This window comes from Lithobates pipiens, unplaced genomic scaffold (assembly GCF_037356315.1).
Source record: "Lithobates pipiens isolate NorthernLeopardFrog02 unplaced genomic scaffold, aLitPip1_a1.2 Scaffold_23, whole genome shotgun sequence".
NCBI lineage: Eukaryota > Metazoa > Chordata > Amphibia > Anura > Ranidae > Lithobates > Lithobates pipiens.
In genome coordinates, this window is record NW_027507785.1 from 81,653,849 (window position 1) to 81,676,266 (window position 22,418).

General features: G+C 46.5%; 1 protein-coding gene across 2 annotated transcripts in view; it reads right to left on the minus strand.

Annotated features, from left to right (window-relative positions):
- The window catches only part of PRICKLE2 (prickle planar cell polarity protein 2), a 451,504-nt gene that overhangs the window by 224,807 nt on the left and 204,279 nt on the right, over nt 1-22,418 (minus strand). The window lies entirely within an intron of this gene.

Sequence of the window (22,418 nt, forward strand, 5' to 3'; positions counted from 1 at the left end):
GATTAAAAAAAAATAAAGCTGATTGTAAAGGTGGATGAGGATGTATCAGTTGAGTACAGCAGTAATAATATTCCCTGTAGCCCAAGTAACTTGTAACCATCTCCTCTGTTTTCCTCAGGTTGGTATCTAGAAGACTATAGCATCAAATGGCAGCTTTGTGATTTACTAAAACTGGAGTGCAAAATCTGGTGCAGCTCTGCATGGTAGCCAATCAGCTTCTAACTTCAGCTTGTTCAATTAAGCTTTGACAAAAACCTGGAAGCCGATTGGTTTCTAAGCCAAGCTAGGCTAGATTTTGCACTCCCCAGTTTAAGTAAATCAACCCTATTATGTTGCCTTCAATGAGTTGTTCTGTTTTCAATTTTGCAGTTATAATCCCATAATACGCCTGAATGCAAAAGAAGTGGAGCATTTACGACAGGTCATCATCATTCATCTGCGCCTAGGGCTAAATTTATCCCTGAGTGTTATGATGCATCTCAAGCCGCAACTCTTTCTATACTGTGCAGGCCAGGAAGCGACTGGAAGCCAAACGGTTAATGTTCCAAGTCACAGATAAGTTCTTTGGAGAGAGTTCCTACCTTTCTGCTGCCAGATCCATGGGCAGATCATTAAAAAAGCTAGTCATTGGTCTTATGGGAAACAAAACTGAGGAGGCAGGAAGGAAAGAGCCAAGCATTGAGTCCTGTACAATTTCCTCTGGACGTGGGAGATAGAGAGAACAGACCTTGGTTATCAAATGGAACAGAACACAGTTCAGAATGTGAACATATGCCCCGAATATTGGGCCCTTCACATTTTATAGTGAGTGAGTATAAATACGCTTTTAGAAAGGCTCGCAACTATTTCTAAGTGTATCTATGAAAGCTTAACCTAGCAGAGTGGCTTGAAGTTTAGCACTTCTGCCTTACAGCAATGGGGTTCCCAGACCGAATCCCGGTCAGAACACTATCTGCATAGTTTCCATGTATGACTGTGCTTGTGTGGGTTTCCTCCGGGTACTCTGGATTCCTCCCGCACTCCAAAGACATGCTGTTGGGTTCTTGTTGAAATTGGCCCTATATGTGTGCAAGTGAGATAGAAAGCTTAGATTGTAAGCTCTGTGAGGGCAGGGACTGATCTGAATTTACAGTATGTATAGTGCTGCGTAAATTGTCGGCAATAAATACTTAGTAATAAGTAATATATACTGTATATGTAGGGTCGATCTACCCGAAATTTAGTTTTTTTGGAATCAGCTAGTCAATCTCTTGCTCTAGTTCTTTTTTTCTTATTCTTTATTTCTTATTTCTTTATTTTAATTGTCAAGAAAATTGACACAACAATTCAAAACAATACCCTATTACAGTGGCCTGGGGGAAGGATGTGGCCCTTGATTTTACCTTAGGTAAATATTTCAAACTCTGACACCAACAATGGGGCATAATTCCCTCATTAACATGAACAAAGGGACACAGTTCCTCCCAATGACACCAACGATGGGGCACAGTTCCTCGCAATGACACCAACAATGGGGCACAGTTCCTCGCAATGACACCAACGATGGGGCACAGTTCCTCGCAATGACACCAACAATGGGGCACAGTTCCTCGCAATGACACCAACAATGGGGCACAGTTCCTCGCAATGACACCAACGATGGGGCACAGTTCCCCCAAATTACACCACCGATAGGGTATTGTTTACTCCTACTGATGCTGGGACATTTTCTTATTCCAATGGTCGCAGTCCGGCCCCCCCTAAAGTCTGAAAGATGGTAAACTAGCCCTTTGTTAAGAACGTTTTGGAGACCCCTGACCTATAACACATCAAATTGCTTGTAGTGTACAGCAGACAGTATGCAGCTAACATAAACTTTCTAATAAGTACATCAAATGTTATCAATGGTACAAAGTACAGGATAATCAAAAGTTTTGATTGTCAAATTCCCAGAGGTTTTGTAAAGCAAAAGAGCCCACATTGTAGACCAAGCAAAGGTGCTAGGGTACAAGAAAGAAATAGAGGAATAGTGGAAGCATAGAAGCAATAGGGATAAATTAGAAGCGGGGAAGTAAACACAATAATGGCAGGGAGACACAAAAAACATAAAAATAGATAAACAATATTATATAGTGAGATATATATATATATATATACACACATGATAGTGGGGTGTACTCCATCTCCATCTCGAAGAGGTTGCCCAAAGGGTATACCGGACTATCAGTCTCCCAGAGTCATTATAAAGTTTGGGAGATGAGTTGGGTCTGATCCTAGTTCTTAACCACTTCAATACCAGACAACAAACCTTCTTGCCCAGGACAATTGTGCGGTCATGCAACAATGTACCCAAATCTAATCTTTATAATTTTTTTCAAAAAGGGGACTAAAAAGGCAAAATCTGCCTTCCATAGTCCCTGGTACTAATACTCCTTTGGATCGTTTTGGACCTATCCACCATGTGCTATCCATCTTCTTTGCAATATTCTGCTCAAAAGCTGATGCCCAGAGTTACTCACAAGTATTTTCAGATATACTTGTTGAGTAATAAAGAGCATGAAACTTTACGTTTACCAGAAAATCAGAAACTCAGTGCTCCCCAGGGAGCCTGAAACTCAGCACCTAACTTTAATTTCCGTATTCAACCTTAGATTGGCTTCTCCACCCCTCATTATTGGTCCACAGCTATAATCAGTAGCCTCACTAAACAAAAGTGAAGTGTAGGAGGTGAGAGGGTGTGGTTCTAAGATGGACTTTGGAAGTTGGAACAAGGAATCTGGAGGTAGGTGCAGATACCTCTAGAACTCTAGACTTTTTTTGGTCTCTGATCACACTGGCACCCTCAAAATGAAAAAGTAAATTTTAAGGCCTAATTGTTTTTGTGAGCTCATACAAATGTCATAGATCTATTTTAGTACACCCAACCCATCACCCAGAGTTACAACAGGACTGTCTGAGATACACAAAAACTACTAATACATAGCTCTTGGAATTGGAATTGGGTACTTATAAAGTGGGAGAGATAGGGAAGCTTGTGTCCACAGGTCCATTAATGTAATAACACAAGCTGCAGAAGAAGTAATAAATGGGAAAGCGTCACCCAGGTCAGCACTAACCCGTGCACACAAGCTACCCTGTGCACTCTACACTCATAAATACAGAGCTCATTATTGCATAGTAAATCATTTTACCCTAAAGCTCAACTTAGAGCAATTTGTGGGAAAATATCCTCCTGGAGGTTTGAAGAAAATAAAAATCAGCGCTGGCTGCAATAATCATGTTTAACCTGGAGTTGTCGCCATCAGTACCCCCTCTTTTGCCAGTCTTCCAGGTTGAATGGCACCCAGCATCACTCATGAAGACTGAGGAAATACTGGGGTGAATTCAATAGCTGCTGTGCCACTTTTCTGGCCTTAATCCCCCATGTTAATGTATTGCTCCAAATTCATGAAGCATTTGCAACACTTTTGGTTATGGCAGCGACTTGTGCACCAAATTCAGGTAGTTCTAAAATGCCCCACTTTTACATTGTGTTGCAATAAATGTGCCACTTTTACACTGTGCAGCATTGAATGCGCCAAATGTAAAAGTAGAGCTAATTAAGACCAACTTTCTTTTGGTGCACAGAGAAAAACTGTCTCAGGCAGATTTTGCAATAGTGTCTCACGTGCATTCTAAAAGTGGCGAAGCATGAGCCAGAGTCAAGTACAGGTTCTAGACAAGTGTATGAATTTGGCACAATCTTTGCCACTTTTAGAATGCACAAGAGACACTTTTGCAAATTCTGCCTGTGCCAGTCTTTATGAATCCCAGGGACTATGTGTATAGGGTGTCAAGATTCCCACCCTCAACATCATACACTTAAAGTGTATATAGGCACTGCTTTCTACATCATCCCAAAGCCATAAGACGGAAGGAGACCCATCAGAAAAGGGCAAGTTAAAAAACAGCAAAATATACTGTTGGAGAGGCCTCAAAAGGAGTGGAAAGAGGGTCCCCTGGGGGGGGGGGGGGTTGCAAGTAGTCCAGAATTGAACGTTAACCCGTGACTGTTCCAGAAACCATTTATCTTGTCTTTTTCTGAACTCAGTGAATTATACTAATGCATATGCTTTAAAAAGGGATTATCCAGTGTATGCTTTCTCATTTAAGCCAACAAGGGGGAGAAAGTGGCCAGTATTGAAGTGAATTTTTGGCTTAGTTATACGACTGTGAGCTCCATTGGAGAACACAGATTGATGAGAACAGTCTTATATACTCTGTCTAATATAGCAGAGCTATAAAAAATATAAGAAATAAATAGAAAATCCCTAAAAGGACTGCAATTTTTTTTTTTTGTAGGGCCGCTCAGCCTAAGGAATGTTAAAGACAACAGAAAGGAAATACAGAATCACTTAAACAGGCTCTTATGGTCATATTGTGTTTGGATTTCATACAGTTATCAGAGTCATTTCCACCGAGTAAAGCCTGACCTTTTATAGGCTAAGGACCACTAGCCCAGGGGATGCAAGTATAGAATAACCGCAGGAAAGCTTTGGCAGCAGTGTGAAACATTTTAACAGTCTATTGGGCTGTAAATAACATTTATGGTTCCTATTGCAATTTTCACCCCAAGGGTCTAGCTCCATCATAGTTTAGTAACACCAAGTTACAGTCTGACACAAGAATAATGGCAAACCTTGGGAAGAGTTAATGTAGCAGCAAACATTGATAGAACAAGTTCAATCCCGCAACAACACGTGAATTGATCTTCTGATGTTCCACATACGGCTCTGTTCAAGAGGCAGTTCAATATGACTCAGAAGATGTACTGAAACAAGTCAACAGGCTGGCAGCATATTGTGATCATGCACAAAAGAATTCTGTACTCGATTCAATGCGCAAGCTGAACAGCCCTCTGTTTCCTGATGACTTGTTCAGCCTGGAAGTCTGCTTTCAGCAGGCCAGCTTGTGTCGCCATTGTGGCTCCATCCTCTGACATCCATCAGTAAAAAGGAAGGAGAGGCTTCAGTGGTTAAGTGAACTGTCAAAATATCAATCACACTGAAAGACTGACAATAAGCATCGGTTCAGTTCCCCCACCCGTTGACCTTGGCAGACTCATCGAAAATATATTTCTAGGGTTGAATAATGAGAACACTGAACTATTCACATTGGTTCTGCCTCTGTGAACTTACATTCTGAAGCTACTCGCACAAGAGACAATCATCACTTTAATCAGGAAACGATCGTATCTAAATGGCATGCAGTGACCTCCGAAGACACCTACTGGATGGAGGACCTCAGAATAAAAAAAAAAATCAATTAATCTAAACTAACTAGATGACAATAAAGCCTCGTGCACACCGGCGGCGGTAAAAACAGTCAGCTGATCTTTGTTAGTACCATATGCCGAACCTAAACTAAGCAATGGTGGCATGGCAAAAAATATGCAGCATGTGGCAGGCAGTACCGAGACCAAACAAAACCCAATCACATGAATGGGGCTGCTCCACAACCGCGAGCCCAATGTTGGGCTCACAGAATGCGGCACAGTATTTCCACAGAAAATCCCCCTTTGGCTAATAAAAAAAAGGACATTCATGAGGCAGCAGCATAGATGTGCACACAGGGTGTGCCTAGGCATACTTTGTGGCATTTGCGTGGTAATGGCTTTCTTCTGGCAACTCGACCATGCAGCCCATCTTTCTTAAAGAGGGATTCCACCAAAAAAATTAATATTAAAAGCCAGCAGCTATAAATACTACAGCTGCTGACTTTTAATAAATGGACACTCACCTGTCCCGGGTTCCAGCGATGCCGGCAGCCGAGGCCGATCGATCGCTCGGCCCTCGGCTGCTGCCGCCACCATTATAGGTGAGGGAATCAGGAAGTGAAGCGAATCGGCTTCACTTCCCAGTTCCCTACTGCGCATGCACCAGTTGCGCCGCGCAATAGGAAATCTCGTGTGTGTCCCAGCAGACAGCGCGGCAGGGCAGGAAATGGCGTAGACTCCCACGGGAGTCTATGCCCGGAAGTGGGTGTAAATACCTGTCTTTGACAGGTATCTCCACCCCCCTCCCCCCTGAGGCCGCGTACACACGGGCGGACTGTTGGCTCAACTTTGTCCGCTGAACAGTGTTTCAGCGGACAGTCCGCCCGTGTGTGAGCTTTCAGCGGACAGTTTCAGCGGACAGTTTGACGGACAAAGTCTTTCGGAAATTCCGAAAAACTGTCCGCTGAAACTGTGTTTGAGCGAACAGTCCGCCCGTGTGTAGGCTACTTTCGAAATGAGCAAACTGTTCCCGCTCAGGGGAAAGTCTGCTCATTACGAGCGCGTGTGAAGGTAGGCGGGGCCCGCGACGGAGACGTCGCGGGCTCCGCCGCCTGGAATGGACTTAAAGGGGAAGCCCAACGCCGAAAAAAATCGGCGTGGGGGTCCCCCCCAAGTCCACAACAGACCCTCGTCCGAGCACGCTACCCGGCCGGCCAGGAAAGGGGGGGGGGCGAGCGAGCGCGCCCCCCCCCTGAGCCGTACCAGGCCGCGTGCCCTCAACATGGGGGGTGCCTTGGGGAAGGGGGGGCCGCGCGGCCCCCCCACCCCAAAGCACCTTGTCCCCATGTTGATGAGGACAAGGGCCTCTTCCCGACAACCCTGGCCGTTGGTTGTCGGGGTCTGCGGGCGGGGGGCTTATCGGAATCCGGGAGCCCCCTTTAATAAGGGGGCCCCCGGATACCGGCCCCCCACCCTATGTGAATGAGTATGGGGTACAATGTACCCCTACCCATTCACCTGTGAAATAAAGTACAAAAAAAAACACAACACAGGGAAAAAATATTTTATTGCACAGCTCCGGGGGTCTTCCGTCTTCGGGGGTCTTCTCCGGACTCCTCCGCTATCTTCTTGTAGCTCTTTTGCTAGCGGAGGAGTCCGGCTTTCTTCCTCCCCGCCGCCGGCCTCTTCTTCCGACTTCGGGGGTCTTGTCCCCCTCTTCGGTTCTTCTGCCGGGCCACCGCGCCTTCTTATAGCTCTTTTGCAGGCGGTGGCCCGGTCTTCTGTCGCCGCCGCCTTCCGTTCTTCTGTCGCCGCCTTCGGTTCTTCTGCCGGGCCACCGCGCCTTCTTATAGCTCTTTTAGAGGCGGTGGCCCGGTCTTCTGTCGCCGTCGCCGCCGCCGCCGCCTTCCGTTCTTCTCCTTCTTCTTCTCCTGGAGATGTTGACTCGACGATCTCTCCGACCACAATGCCAGGGACGCGCTCCGCTGCCACTTATATAGTGACAATGGGGCGGTGTCACATGGTATATGTCACATGGGTTGGTCACATGGGTTGATGTCACATGGGGACTATGACATCGTAAGGGGGCGGGGTCACCATGTGACCAACCCATGTGACATATACCATGTGACACCGCCCCATTGTCACTATATAAGTGGCAGCGGAGCGCGTCCCTGGCATTGTGGCCGGAGAGATCGTCGAGTCAACATCTCCAGGAGAAGAAGAAGGAGAAGAACGGAAGGCGGCGGCGGCGGCGGCGGCGACAGAAGACCGGGCCACCGCCTCTAAAAGAGCTATAAGAAGGCGCGGTGGCCCGGCAGAAGAACCGAAGGCGGCGACAGAAGAACGGAAGGCGGCGGCGACAGAAGACCGGGCCACCGCCTGCAAAAGAGCTATAAGAAGGCGCGGTGGCCCGGCAGAAGAACCGAAGAGGGGGACAAGACCCCCGAAGTCGGAAGAAGAGGCCGGCGGCGGGGAGGAAGAAAGCCGGACTCCTCCGCTAGCAAAAGAGCTACAAGAAGATAGCGGAGGAGTCCGGAGAAGACCCCCGAAGACGGAAGACCCCCGGAGCTGTGCAATAAAATATTTTTTCCCTGTGTTGTGTTTTTTTTTGTACTTTATTTCACAGGTGAATGGGTAGGGGTACATTGTACCCCATACTCATTCACATAGGGTGGGGGGCCGGTATCCGGGGGCCCCCTTATTAAAGGGGGCTCCCGGATTCCGATAAGCCCCCCGCCCGCAGACCCCGACAACCAACGGCCAGGGTTGTCGGGAAGAGGCCCTTGTCCTCATCAACATGGGGACAAGGTGCTTTGGGGTGGGGGGGCCGCGCGGCCCCCCCTTCCCCAAGGCACCCCCCATGTTGAGGGCACGCGGCCTGGTACGGCTCAGGGGGGGGGGGGCGCGCTCGCTCGCCCCCCCCTTTCCTGGCCGGCCGGGTAGCGTGCTCGGACGAGGGTCTGTTGTGGACTTGGGGGGGACCCCCACGCCGATTTTTTTCGGCGTTGGGGTTCCCCTTTAAGTCCATTCCAGGCGGCGGTGCCCGCGACGTCTCCTTCGCGGGCCCCGCCTACCTGTACACGCGCTCGAAATGGGCGGACTTGCCTCCGCCTTACGTGGGCGAGTCCGTTCATTTCAAAAGTTGAGCGAACTGTTTGGCAAACAGTTCGCTGAAACAGTCCGCTCAAAAAAGTGCCGTGTGTGGCCATGTCCGTCCATGCTAATTTTGAGCGGACTGTTTGCCGAAACTGTTTGACGGACAAAGTTGGGCGAACAGTCCGCCCGTGTGTACGCGGCCTGAAAGGTGTCAATTGTGACACCGGAGGAGGGGAGGGATCCGATCAGCGGAGGTTCCACTTTAGGGTGGAATCCCGCTTTAAAGTGTCTCCTTATTGTGCATCTTGAAACAGCCACAGCACATGTTTTCAGAGAGTCCTGTATTTCATCTGAAGTTATTTGTGGATTTTTCTTTGCATCCTGAACAATTTTCCTGGCTTGTGGCTGAAATTTTAGTTGGTCTACCTGACTGTGGTTTGGTTTCAACAGAACCCCTCATTTTCCACTTCTTGATTAGAGTTTGAACACTGCTGGTTGGCATTCTCAATTCCTTGGATATCTTTTTATATCCCTTTCCTGTTTTATACAGTTAAACTACCTTTTCCCGCAGATCGTTTTGACAATTCTTTTGCTTTCCCCATGACTCAGATTTCAGAAACGTCAGTGCAGCACTGGATGAAAGATGCAAGGGTCTGCCAGGAGTCCAGAAACCCATCAACCTTTTATACACACACACACACACACACACACTAAGACCCCTTTCACACCGGGGCATTTTGCAGGCACTATAGCGTTTGAAATAGCGCCTGCAATCCACCCTAAAAAAGCTGCACCAGGACGTCAGGGAAAAGTCCTGCCAGCAGTTTCTTTGGAGCGGTGAAGGAGCGGTGTGTTTACCGCTCCTCCACCGCTGCTCCCCATTGAAATCAATGGGGCAGCGCTGTAATACCACTGGCAAATCTATTGCGGTGCATTGCTGGTGGTTTTAACCCTTTCTCGGCTGCTAGCGGGGGGTAAAAGCACCCCGCTAGCGGCCGAAATGCGCCGCAAATCCGGCGGTAAAATGCCACTAAAAATTGCGGCGTTTTACCGCCAACGCTATGGGCAGTGTGGTGTGAAAGGGGTCTAAATACAAGCAAGCAGATCACAGGTGAGGATGGTTACCTTTAATAGCCATTCAAACTCCTTTATGTCAACTTGTGTGCATGTTATCAGGCCAAAATCACCAGGGTATGTAAACTTTGGATCAGGGTCAATTGGGTAGTTTCTATTGTGATTATGATTTAAAAAGAGTAAACACAGTTGATTGATAATAAATGGCTTCAGACAAATACTAACCAGGAGTGAAAGAAATGATTTTGTGTTATTTATATTCTCTGAAAAATGGCCAAGAAATCATACATTTTGCCAGGGTATGTAAACTTACTGAGCACACCTGTGTATATACAGTATATATATATATATATCCCCAAAAAATATATATAAAAAAAAATGTTTTCCCTCAGTTTCAGCCGATACGTATTCTTCTACATATTATTGGTAAAAAAAAAGCAATAAGCGTTTATTGATTGCAAAAGTTATAGCGTCTACAAAATAGGAGATAGTTTTATGGCATTTTTATTCATTTTTATTTTTTTTACTAGTAATGGCGGCGATCAGATTTTTATTGTGACTGTGACATTATGGCAGACACGCCAGACAATTCTGACACATTTTTGGGACCACTGGCATTAATACAGCGATCAGTGCGATTAAAAATGCATTGATTACTGTAAAAATGGCACCGGCAGTGAAGGGGTTAACATTAGGGGGCAGTGAAGGGGTTAAGTGTGACCTAATGTGTGTTTCTTACTGTAGGGGGGCGTGGCTTGGCATGTGACATCACTGATCATCGTTCCCTATGACAGGGAACAGACGATCAGTGACAGGCAACTAGGAAGTACGGGGAGAGGTTTGTTTACACTTACCTCTTCAGCTCCGTGACCCGATCGTGGGACACCGGCAGCCATCAGATCCGCAGGCACAGTCACAGAGCTCAGGACCGGGTCGCGAGCGCGCCGGCGGAGGCACGCGCATGACCCACGGCGGGGCTCTTAAAGGGCAACCTACCTGTATGTGCTTGTGCCGAGCCGTGCCATTCTGCCGACGTATATCGGCGTGAGGCAGTCCTTAAGTGGTTAAACCAGTAGCAAGGTCTCCTTCTTGGAGCATAGGCATTTATGTGTGGTTGAAACAGTTTATGGTATAATCCTTTTGAAAAATTATCATGCTCAAGGGCACTGTAGGCCACTTGCGTAGGCCTAGGGCAGAGTGGTAAGGAAGCAACAATTTTGACAACTTTGATAACTTGATACTTTCTAGTTGATTTACTAAAACTGCTAAAACTGGCGAGTGTGACATCTGGTACAGCTGTGCATGGTAGCCAATCAGCTTCTAACTGCAGCTTGTTCAATTAAAGAAGTCCAGCATGAGCTTATCTGGCTGGGCTTCTCTTATGGGTCATAGGAGTGCAATCTGTTTTGCACTCCTGTGACTCGTTTTCAGGAGAGAGCAGTCTGAAGTCCACTCTGCTGACATCACCAAGATCAGTCCAGGCACGCGTCATCCCAACTCTGGAAGTTTGGATCTGCCAGGTGCATAGACTGATAGGCGTCTTATGCCGCGTACACACGAGCGGACTTTTCAACATCCAAAGTCCGAAGGACTGAGTCCGTCAGACTATCCGATCGTGTGTGGGCTGCAACGGACTTTTGACTCGCCAAAGTCCGAAGGACTTTAGAATATGGAACATGCTTCAAATTTTCCCGAAGGAACTCCGCCGGACCCGGTCCCCTTCGAAAACTCCGCTCGTGTGTATGCTACTCCGACGGACTAAAACCGACGCTAGGGCAGCTATTGGCTACTGGCTATGAACTTCCTTATTCGAGTCGGGTCGTACGTCATCACGTTCGAATCCGTCGGAGTTTAGTGTGATTGTGTGTGGCCAAGTCCGTTCGGCCGAAAAGTCTGTCAGAACTCCGTCGGAATTCCAGCAGAACTCCGACGGAACTCTTTTGGAAGTCTGTCGGACATAAGTCCGCTCGTGTGTACGGGGCTTTAGCCTCTCAGCGAGCTTCTGAGAGGCTGAAATGGCTCCTCTCCACCCCTCCACAGTTTAGCACCCCAGTGAGCGTGGAGGAGCAGAGCAGGAGAGCTTCTGATTGACAGGCAACAGCTCTACACTCGGGGAGCCGAGAGAACAGAGCCAACGGTGTTTGGTAGTTCGGTTCTCAGTGAAGAGGTGCCAGTGGGGACAGATGCAGCATCGAACCGATGCTGCATCCACCTAGGTAAGTAAGATTATGGGATAAAAAAACAAAAAACATACTTTTCTTTTAAGCTTTGACAAAAAAAAAAAAAGCTGATTGGTTTCAATGCAGAACAGCACCTGATTGTGTGCGCTTCAAGTTTAGTAAATCAACCCCTCTGTTTCTATTTTCTGGGCATCTCTGTATAGGGAAAGGAGGTGCAAGGTATACTGAGAAAAATCAATACATATTTACAATGTAAAGGGTTATTATAAAGTGGTCTAGCACTGACCCAAGGATATAATATAAATGCGGCTCAGTGTTTGCATGGAATGCTTAAGGTTCTCTTGGTTTTCTGTAAGTACAATATCACAACAACCGGTTCCGAACTCCATCTGGTGCTGACAACAAAAGTGCCCACAGAATGAACGCACCACTGTTTATTGAGCTATTCAAGCTGATGGCTGTCTGATGGTCTGTCATCATGTTCAATGCCTCATTGAAGCATCCTTCACCACACCAGCTGCTGTAGGACTTTATATCCCACAATTCATAGCCTGGAATGCCAGACATGACATGGTTATACATTTTTATAGAAACTTTGAAACAGCCGCTTTGGGCCTATACTCAGATGTTGATGTGCTTATAAAGTCAATTTTTTTTTACCTTAATGCATTCCCTGCATTAAGATAAAAAATGCTCCACTAGCTCCTCCCCCCCAATCCCATCCCTAACCAACATTTACTAGCCTAATCTCACAATCCAGTGCTGTCCCTGTCTGCATCACCGATTCACTGACTTCCTGATCTCACAGGAGACATAGGCTCCTGTTGCTGTCAGTCAAATCCTGTGAGTAGGGAGCAGGGGGCGTGGCCAAGCTGCAGTGTGTGTTTCTATGGATGCACAAAGCTCGGCTTGGAACTGCTCATACAAGGGTGCCTATGGGGGCACCCTTAGCACATGGCTTCCTATGGGAGCACCTGCAGGAGCAGAGAGTGCCAACAGGGGACTTCTAAAACAGAGATAAGGGATAGCTCTGTGCTGTGTATAACCTCTTTTAGATTTTAAATAAAAAATATGTTTTTCTTTAGTATCAATTTAAAAGAGAGCTACAGAACAGATAAATAAAGGATAACAAAAGAGCTGAAATACTTATCTTCCTGGAGAAATGCTGAACTAGGTTCCCTCAGTGCTGGAAATGTTTCTAAGGGCTTAAAATCTATATTAAAGGAAATAATCAGCCAAACTGAACTCTGAACCTTCCCTTTGCAGGATACTAGACGCTGTTAATGTCCCAAAGACAAACATCTCCATAATACTGGCCATGGTTTTGGATTGAGTTTTTCAGTAGGGTTGATACTAGACACTGTTAATGTCCCAAAGACAAACATCTCCATAATACTGGCCATGGTTTTGGATTCAGTTGTTCAGTAGGGTTGAGGTCAGAGCTCTGTTCAAACCACTGGAAGTTCCCCCTCACACCAAACTCTTTGAACCATGTCCTTATGGAGCTGGATTTGTGCACAGTCGTGTTGGAATAGAAAATGGCCTTCTCCAAACTGTTGGCACATGGTTGGCGGTGCACTGCGGTATAAAAATCTTCGTATGCTGTAGCATTAACAGTACGTACCCTTCAATAGAAATACCTGAATTGCAGGGATATCCAGATATATTTGGCCATGTAGGTAAGTTTGATGGTCAGGGGTCAAGTTTGGCTAAGTAGTTTATTTTGTCTGGAATGGTTTTCCTCCAAAAATTGGAGTTTGGCTGTAAAAACTATTAGTGACCTTTTATGACTATCTTACAGATGTCATTATTGCCATGTGAGAAATAAGACCCATAGACTTTGACAAGTCTTGTAAATATGAAATATAGCATAAGGTTACGTAGGAATGCAGCTAAAGCAAATTGATGTAGCCAAGTAACAGCAAGACGTCAGTCACTAAATGGGCATTTTACAACATTACAAGACTGTACAAGAGACGCTTCTTGTCTAGCACTGAGCTGTGGATCCTCTGAGACACATTCCAAAAAAAGAAAAAAATATCAAGTCTGTTGGTAATTTCCTGTAAATTCCACCAATCTTTTTTTACTACATAACATTTTAAACAAACCAAAAAAGTCTTAAAATGCTCAGAATATACAGCATATTTGAATACATAGTTAATTTGGTTGAAATAAAAAGACCATATAGTTCAACCAATAACAATAACCAATAGTAGCTACTTAAAACGATCATGTCATTAAAATAGCTCCCGTCATTCAGAGCAAACTTTTTCTACTTTGCTCCTGTATGAGCTGTGCTGTCAATAAGCAAGATAGTACAGACTCAATGTGCAAAGAGAATTCAAGAGGGTTCCAGGCACCCATAAAATTGCTGACTTAAATATTAGCTGTTTCTTGTTTCTAAAATAGTGGTTAAGCATGTTAAAGAAAACCTGTACTTTGAAAACTGTGACCAAGAAGCCAAGCGGAGGGCAGATAAATGGTCACTAGTACTGCCTATGGGCTCCCTGCTGCTGCACTTTATCTCTGTATTAAAGGAGAATTTAGCCCTACTTCACCTGTAGGTCACAGGAGTCTGCTTCAATATGTACTCCCGTTACCTGTTTTTAGCCAACAGCGGGATAAAGCCCGCTGTCAGCTGTCACTCAGCTGGTCCAGACTCTAGAGAGATCCCGACTTTAATGGCTCAGACTCTCAGTGAACCACTGGGTGACTGAGCCAGCTGCTTCCGCCCCCTGCATCACGCTACTCCAGTGAGTGGAGGGGCAGAGCAGAGAGCCAGTCTGCTCGCTGAAGATTGCCGGGTTCCCGGTCATAGAGGCGGCAGGGGACAGATGCTGCATCCACCTAGTATGCACTTTTTTTTCAATTCCCATGCTTCTCTTTTAAGGCAGACATATTGGTGGAGGCGGGGGAACTTTGCTCCTCATGTCAAAGCTGCCCCCCAATGATCAGTGAAGGAAATGACCAAGACACAGTAGAAGAAGTGAAGGAAGCACAGATCCACAGAATGAATGAAGCACATACATGGTGATCATTGCACTGCAGGTCCTCAGTTACGTATATGCTTTTTTTTATGCAGTGTTTTTTGAACTCCTGACTCCAATCACGCGCCTATAAGACTTGGGATTTAAAAAAAAGGGTCTGGTCTCGGCCCCCTCCTGTAGTTTTCTGTAGTGGGTGGAGCTGCTGGGCCCCTCCCCCCATAGCTTTGCTTTCTGCACAGTGATGATGTCACCGCCACAATTATATGCCAATAACTGTCTTTTAAAGGCATTGGGAGCGCACAAAGTGGATTTATATCCTTTGTTGATATTGAGAAATACATTTAGATTATACTTTTTAATTTAGCACAGCTGCAGTGTGCTCAATGAGAGCATAATTTTTGCTAGTTGCCTGGAGCTGCAAGTGCCACATACCAAGAGCATGATGTCAGGCTGACCACTAAATGCTGGTTTCATCACATTTTTTTTAATTCCAAAAGTCAGCACTTAATCCTTGTGTATACTTTGCTAAATGGATTAGTGCAGCTGTTCACCAAATACCGGAACTCCTTGCCTATCAACATGGCCACAAAACCCTTCACACATTAATGTTAAATAACATCACAATGCTAAATCAAGAACTGGAGAAAGTATAAACCTAACTGAAGCCATTTTATTTTGTATTGTGTGGAGAAATTATTACATTCTTGCTAGGTTCTTAGTTATGTCTGTGACCCCATTGGAGTAGTTTTCATTGACTTTCTTTCCCTGTGACAACCATACAGGGGTGCAGTTGCCTCCGGGACTGGAAATCAGAGTCATAAAAACATGGTCAGATGTTCTAACCATTCCTGACTCCACAAGGAATGTGTTTTTGTTTTTATCTGTCTCCCCATTGGACAGTAGAGGAAACGTGACCAAAAAAGTGCAAAGATGGCAATAAAAACCCATAGAGGCCCAAACCCTTCTCAGTTCTATCCAAAATTATATAAACTGCTGTGGCTGAAGTTAGGCTACACTCTTTCCACCCAAAAGCTGCATGTCTTTTGTGGAGACCTGTGATCAAAATATTGTAAGACTTTTGCCTGGAACCACTATCTTAACCTCCCTAGCGGTATAATTTTTGAATCTCAAATTGTTCTTCATGGAAATTTGGCGTTTTATATGTATTTATATGTAGGCCTGTAATTCTTAGGAGCAACTCACCTAAATCTGTCCAAACAAGAGTCTAGTAGACATCACGGGTATGATAAAGTTTGAAACACTAAATCATAAATTATAATATAATAAATAATTATAGAAAATAATAATAAAATGTATTCAATAATGTAATCAAATCAAAAACACAGAAATTTGCTCAGTCGCAGAATTGTCACTGTTGTCACTTTCAGTATCTGATGATGAAATTCTCCACAAATCACTATCGCTAAATTCTGCAAGTGATTCTATTTTACTATCGCTGTTTTCTAGCTGGTCTAAAACCGCTTTTGATGGACACTGTTTGGATGCCATGGACGTACTCAAGTTTTCAGGCAGTATATATCATATAAAAGTGCAGGCAGGGCACTGGACAAAGCACTAGGGACAAAAGGGATGTGAAATGATTTGATACAGTAATGTAATCTTACAGTGTATTATGTGTGTTATGTGTTTTGTACTTTTTCAATTTACCGGCGGGCTCCATCCCTATGCGTCACAATGCTCACAGGGAATGGAGCCCGGAACAGTAATCCATCAGGCGGAGGATCCGGTGGGGGACACAGCGGGAGGACATCACATGATCCTGGGGACAAAGTAAGTAACCTGTACCAGGATACTGCGATACAATCCCGAGTGTGGCTCGTGGGTTACCTCTTTTGGTAATGAAAATTACCCCCCCCCCCCAGCCACCCTCGGGAATACCGCTAGGGAGGTTAATGTCATCTGGCACCATTGCACTTATTTCTTTAAATGTAGAATGTTCTTTCAAGAATTTGGCCCTAAGCCTGACAAATATGGTCTTATATTTATGGCTAACCTGAGGTTGAAGGATGCACATTCTCCCTGAGGAAGGTATGCCCAGAGCCAAGGAGGAATGAAATAGGCAGAGGGCATACATGACTGGGTGGAATGGGAATCAGACAGAAGGTGTTAACTATATTAAGTGGTGTGGTCAGTACTGATATTTACCCGATTGGTCAAGTAGATGAGGTGATTGGGAGGAGCAGGAGAGTATAGTGCTAGGTAAGAGTGGTTTAGGTTCACTTGAAGAGAAAAAAAATCATCAGAAGAACCCGCTCCCACCCTATTTTTTCAGGCAGTACTTTTATACTTCTTTTGTTGTTCTTTGGCAGTAGTTTGGGGTCCTTGATGGGGATCTAAACCTGGTGTTATTGGTAAAACGGTGGGGACCCATCTTAGATATGGTGTCCTCTAGTTGGTACGGTTCAATTCATAGTGACCGGGTAGTGGTAAGACCGGTGGGTGTGTGAGGTCAGCTGGGTTAGTCCCCGAGGTGGTGTTTGGCAGCTGGTCGTCATAACTTAGCTACCTAGTGTCAGACACAAAGTTTTAGTTATATGGTACTGTCAAGGACCTGCAATCAATGTTACCTGGATTGATATGTTTATTGTCATGTTTTGTTATTTATAAGCTTATGTTTAATAAAAGGCAGACTTGGACATTCAACTCCAATTACTAATAGTATGGTTTTTCCTAGGGGTTAAAAGAAGATGTAGTTGTGTGCAGTTTTGGGTAAGGGGTTATGTATGAAAGTGAGCTCTAATCTTCCCTGGTCATTAAGGACCGCCTGTCCTTGGGCAAGCTGCATAGCCACTGGTGACTATCCACATGGATTCTCTACCTGACTGGCACTGAGAATTGTAGAATGGACCTCCTATTTTCTTTTGATAACCGTTGGACTGGAAGGGAAGGGAGAGTTTAACAAAGGCTACTCTTGATCTGCATCTATCTCTCTCTGCCTCAATCTATACACAGTGAATAATAGTTTGAAAATGGGCAATAAAATATTGAGGTGAGGGGCACATTTATTCTCCCACGGGAGCCTTTTGGTGACTTTGTCACTTGTGCAAAGGAAAACTTTTTTTCTAACAAGCCTAATTATTGTTGGTCCCTAATTAGGGCAGAAAAAATTATTAAATTAAACATGACTGGTGTGAATTAAAACATAACTGTACAATTACGATCTGCACAACTGAAAAAAAGGAAAACGTTTCTAAATTCTAATTACCCATATTTGTGGTGCACTAATTATCTGTGTGTACATTAAAGATTAGAAATTACACCATATACATTTTAAGACATAAAGCTGAGATGGTGTTTGCAACTACAAGAGCAAGCTAACATAACCCCAATTATATGTGTAGAAAAACTCTATTTCTTTCTGTCTAGAGATGCCAGAGCTGCCAATGTTAATTTGTTTTTGAAGGTGCAATGTTCAGGGCTGACATCCTTCATTGCCCATTTGGTAAGTCATAGACCAAGAACAAGCATGGCAGATGGTTCCACACTTACCTGACTGCATGATTGTTCTTGGTCAGTGGCTCCATGTTGTATATTTACTAAAGGCAAACAGACCGTTCGCTTTGCTAGTACAGTTGCTCCAGAGCTCAGTAAATGAGCAGAAGCTCTGCTGTATTCCATCATTCAATCGTGTGCAAGCTAAAATGCTGTTTTTTTAAATGTTATTTTATTTGCATGCGATTGTGCAATCTTTGCAGTGAAGCTTCACCTCATTTACTAAGCTCAGAAGCAACTGCACTTGCAAAGTGCACCGTCTATTTGCCTTTAAAGTAATTGTAACCCTTGCTAGTACCAACACTATGGGGTTGATTTACTAAAGCAAAGTGCAGTTGCTCCAGAGCTTAGTAAATGAGAAAAAGCTCTGCTGACTTCCATCATCCAATCATGTGCAAGCAAAAATGCATTTTTTTTTTTAAATTTCCTTGTTTGTGATTTGGTTGCAAAGTGAAGCTTTACCTCATTTACTAAGCTCTGGAGCAACTGCACTCAGCAAAGTGCACCGTCTATTTGCCTTTAGTAAAGCAAACCCCTTTGTGTGAACTGATAAAATCAAGCTAGAATGGACTGTTTTGTTTTTTAAATAAACTTGCCTATACAGCACTGTCCAGCCTCACACCTGCAGGTCACATGATCGCTCTCGGTTCCACAGTGATGTACCGACCTGCCTGTGGGAGTGTCCATTGTCAAGGCAGTTAGGTCAGTACCAGAAGTGATGCTCCTGCCCAGCTTCTGTGTTTCCATGGCAATGGAATGCAACAAAACCCGGCAGCAACTACCGTTTCCCCTTTCCCCATCTGAGAGCAGGGATGAGCAGGGGGGTAGCTCAGCACTGACTACGGAAGATATAGGTGCATTGTGCTCTTGCACAGCGCACCTGCATCTATAGTGGGATGACACAAGACGTAAACTGACCACGGTAGCATGGATTGGCTGACATGCTACCTTGGTCAGTTTACCTGATGGAGGAGCGACACAGGCAGGATCAACTAGGTAAATTAGAGCATCCACATATACAATACAGACAGGAGTCATATAATTAATTACAATTTTTCTTTATTTTTATTTTAACAAACACTTTAATAAATCCACCACCATAAGTAGTGAAGTAAGTGCAAGGGCATGGGCACAGAGGGCCATACACTGAAAAGAAGAGCCATATTTCTGCACCCAAGATTCAGAGGGGTTTGCATACAGCCACGGCCAGCAGCGTGTACTAATAAAGGACAGGCGGCGTTGCTGTACGGATGTAGCCACACGTCTGAGCAGTTACATGCATACAGGTATAGATGAGAGTTCCTGGAAAACAACAGCTTGTGTCAAGAGCCACTTATACATCCTTGTACACATGTAATTGCTTGGATGTGCAGTTCCATCCATACAGTCGCAGTGTCTGACAGCCTGTCAATGATTTTGTACCATGGCTGTATGCAAAAACCTGTAACACCCAAGCGCAGGAATATGCCTCTTCTTGATATTGTATGACCCTTTGATCTGCGTGCCTGAGTACAGCCTTGGGACCTGTACCTCTGGTACAATTTATCCTTCAAGCCTTGCCCACCCCCTACTTGAGTGCAGTCCACGTAGCCATATTCATTCCAATGGCAAGCCATACATGGCGACCTTTTGTGGTCCTCTGGAGTAAGCCTCTTCCCACCGGAATGTATGATGCATGTACAGGATAAAGAGAACTCAGCAGGGGTATCTTTGGAGAAATGACTGTGCAGCTCCAGGCAGGGCCACACAGTGCAGACTGCCGAAGCAGACACAAAGATATGTATTAAACCAAGTGGGTTGTACTCGGGAGGGGGGGGGAGGGGTCTGCCTTAACAGAAAACTCACGTAATTTCCCAATCTCATATTTCATGTCTTTGAGAGAATGCAGCAGTGAGTGTGAAGATCGAGGCTGTGGCAGTGATGCACAAAGCTGGGGGGATTCTGGCAGAACCATCTCTCTGTGGTTCTAAAGAGATACATGAAGCCAGGGAACAATTTCCCCATCAGGATCCGTAACTGAAACAGACTTCACCACTTATGCCGCGTACACACGATCAAACAATCCGGTGGAAAAGTCCGGCAAACTCAAGTCCGCCAAACAATCCCCCCGTGTGTAGCCTCCGGCATACTTTTTTGACCCGAAAGTACGGCGGAGTTAGAATGCCGTGTTGCACACCAATCTGCCCGCCGTACTCGCATTTCGGCGGACAATCCGGCCGCGTGTGTGCCAGTCCGCCGTACTTTTGAAATGAGCGGACTTTTCTCGCCCAGAGAAAAGTCCGCTCATTTCGAGCGGGTCTCCAGGTAGGCGGGGCCCGCGAAGGAGACGTCGCTGGCCCCGCCGCCTGGTATGGACTTAAAGGGGAACCCCAACGCCGAAAAAAATCGGCGTGGGGGTCCCCCAAAGTCCACAACAGACCCTTGTCCGAGCATGCTACCCGGCCAGCCAGGAAAGGGGGGCGAGCGAGTGCCCCCCCCTCCTGAGCCGTACCAGGCCGCGTACCCTCAACATGGGGGGGTGCCTTGGGGAAGGGGGGCCGCGCGGCCCCCCCACCCCAAAGCACCTTGTCCCCATGTTGATGAGGACAAGGGCCTCTTCCCGACAACCCTGGCCGTTGGTTGTCGGGGTCTGCGGGTGGGGGGCTTATCGGAATCCGGGAGCCCCCTTTAATAAGGGGGCCCCCGGATACCGGCCCCCCACCCTATGTGAATGAGTATGGGGTACAATGTACCCCTACCCATTCACCTGTAAAATAAAGTACAAAAAAACACAACACACGAGATAAAATACTTTATTGCACAGCTCCGGGGGTCTTCCGTCTTCGGGGGTCTTCTCGCCGGACTCCTCCGCTATCTTCTTGTAGCTCTTTTGCTAGCGGAGGAGTCCGGCTTTCTTCCTCGCCGCCGGCCTCTTCTTCCGACTTCGGGGGTCTTGTCCCCCTCTTCGGTTCTTCTGCCGGGCCACTGCATTCCGTTCTTCTTCTTCTTCTTCTCCTTCTTCTCCTGGAGATGTTGACTCAACGCTCTCTCCGGCCACAATACCAGGGACGCGCTGCGCGGCCACTTATATAGGGACAAGGGGCGGTGTCACATGGCTTTATGTCACATGGGTTGGTGTCACATGGTGACCCCGCCCCCTTACGATGTCACAGTCCCCATGTGACATCAACCCATGTGACCAACCCATGTGACATAAAGCCATGTGACACCGCCCCTTGTCCCAATATAAGTGGCAGCGCAGGGCGTCCCTGGCATTGCGGCCGGAGATCGTCGAGTCAACATCTGGAGAAGAAGAAGAAGAACGGAAGGCGGCGGCGGCGACAGAAGACCGGGCCACCGCCTGTAAAAGAGCTATAAGAAGGCGCGGTGGCCCGGCAGAAGAACCGAAGAGGGGGACAAGACCCCCGAAGTCGGGAGAAGAGGCCGGCGGCGAGGAAGAAAGCCGGACTCCTCCGCTAGCAAAAGAGCTACATGAAGATAGCGGAGGAGTCCGGCGAGAAGACCCCCGAAGACGGAAGACCCCCGGAGCTGTGCAATAAAGTATTTTATCTTGTGTGTTGTGTTTTTTTTTGTACTTTTATTTTACAGGTGAATGGGTAGGGGTACATTGTACCCCATACTCATTCACATAGGGTGGGGGGCCGGTATCCTTATTAAAGGGGGCTCCCAGATTCCGATAAGTCCCCCGCCGCAGACCCCGACAACCAACGGCCAGGGTTGTCGGGAAGAGGCCCTTGTCCTCATCAATATGGGGACAAGGTGCTTTGGGGTGGGGTGGGCCGCGAGGCCCCCCTTCCCCAAGGCACCCCCCATGTTGAGGGCACGCGGCCTGGTACGGCTCAGGAGGGAGGGGCGCTCGCTCGCCCCCCTTTCCTGGCCGGCCGGGTAGCGTGCTCGGTCAAGGGTCTGCTGTGGACTTGGGGGGGACCCCCACGCCGGTTTTTTTCGGCGTTGGGGGTTCCCCTTTAAGTCCATACCAGGCGGCGGGGGCCAGCGACGTCTCCTTCGCGGGCCCCGCCTACCTGGAGACGCGCTCGAAATGAGCGGACTTTCCTCCGCGTGTGTGGGCGAGTCCGTTCATTTCGAAAGTACGGCGGATAGTACGGCGGACTTAGTACGCCGTATTAGTCCGCTGAAAAAGTGCCGTGTGTGGGCAAGTAGCCCGTTCGGAAATTCCGACGTGCGTCGGACAGACGGCTACGTGTGTACGCGGCTTTAGTGTCCGTTGAGCTGCACTGATCTATATAGAACAATGTTAGCTGACGTAGGGGCACATAGTAAACAATTGTTCTCTATATGCCTTGTTCACACTATAAATGCATGGAGGTGTGC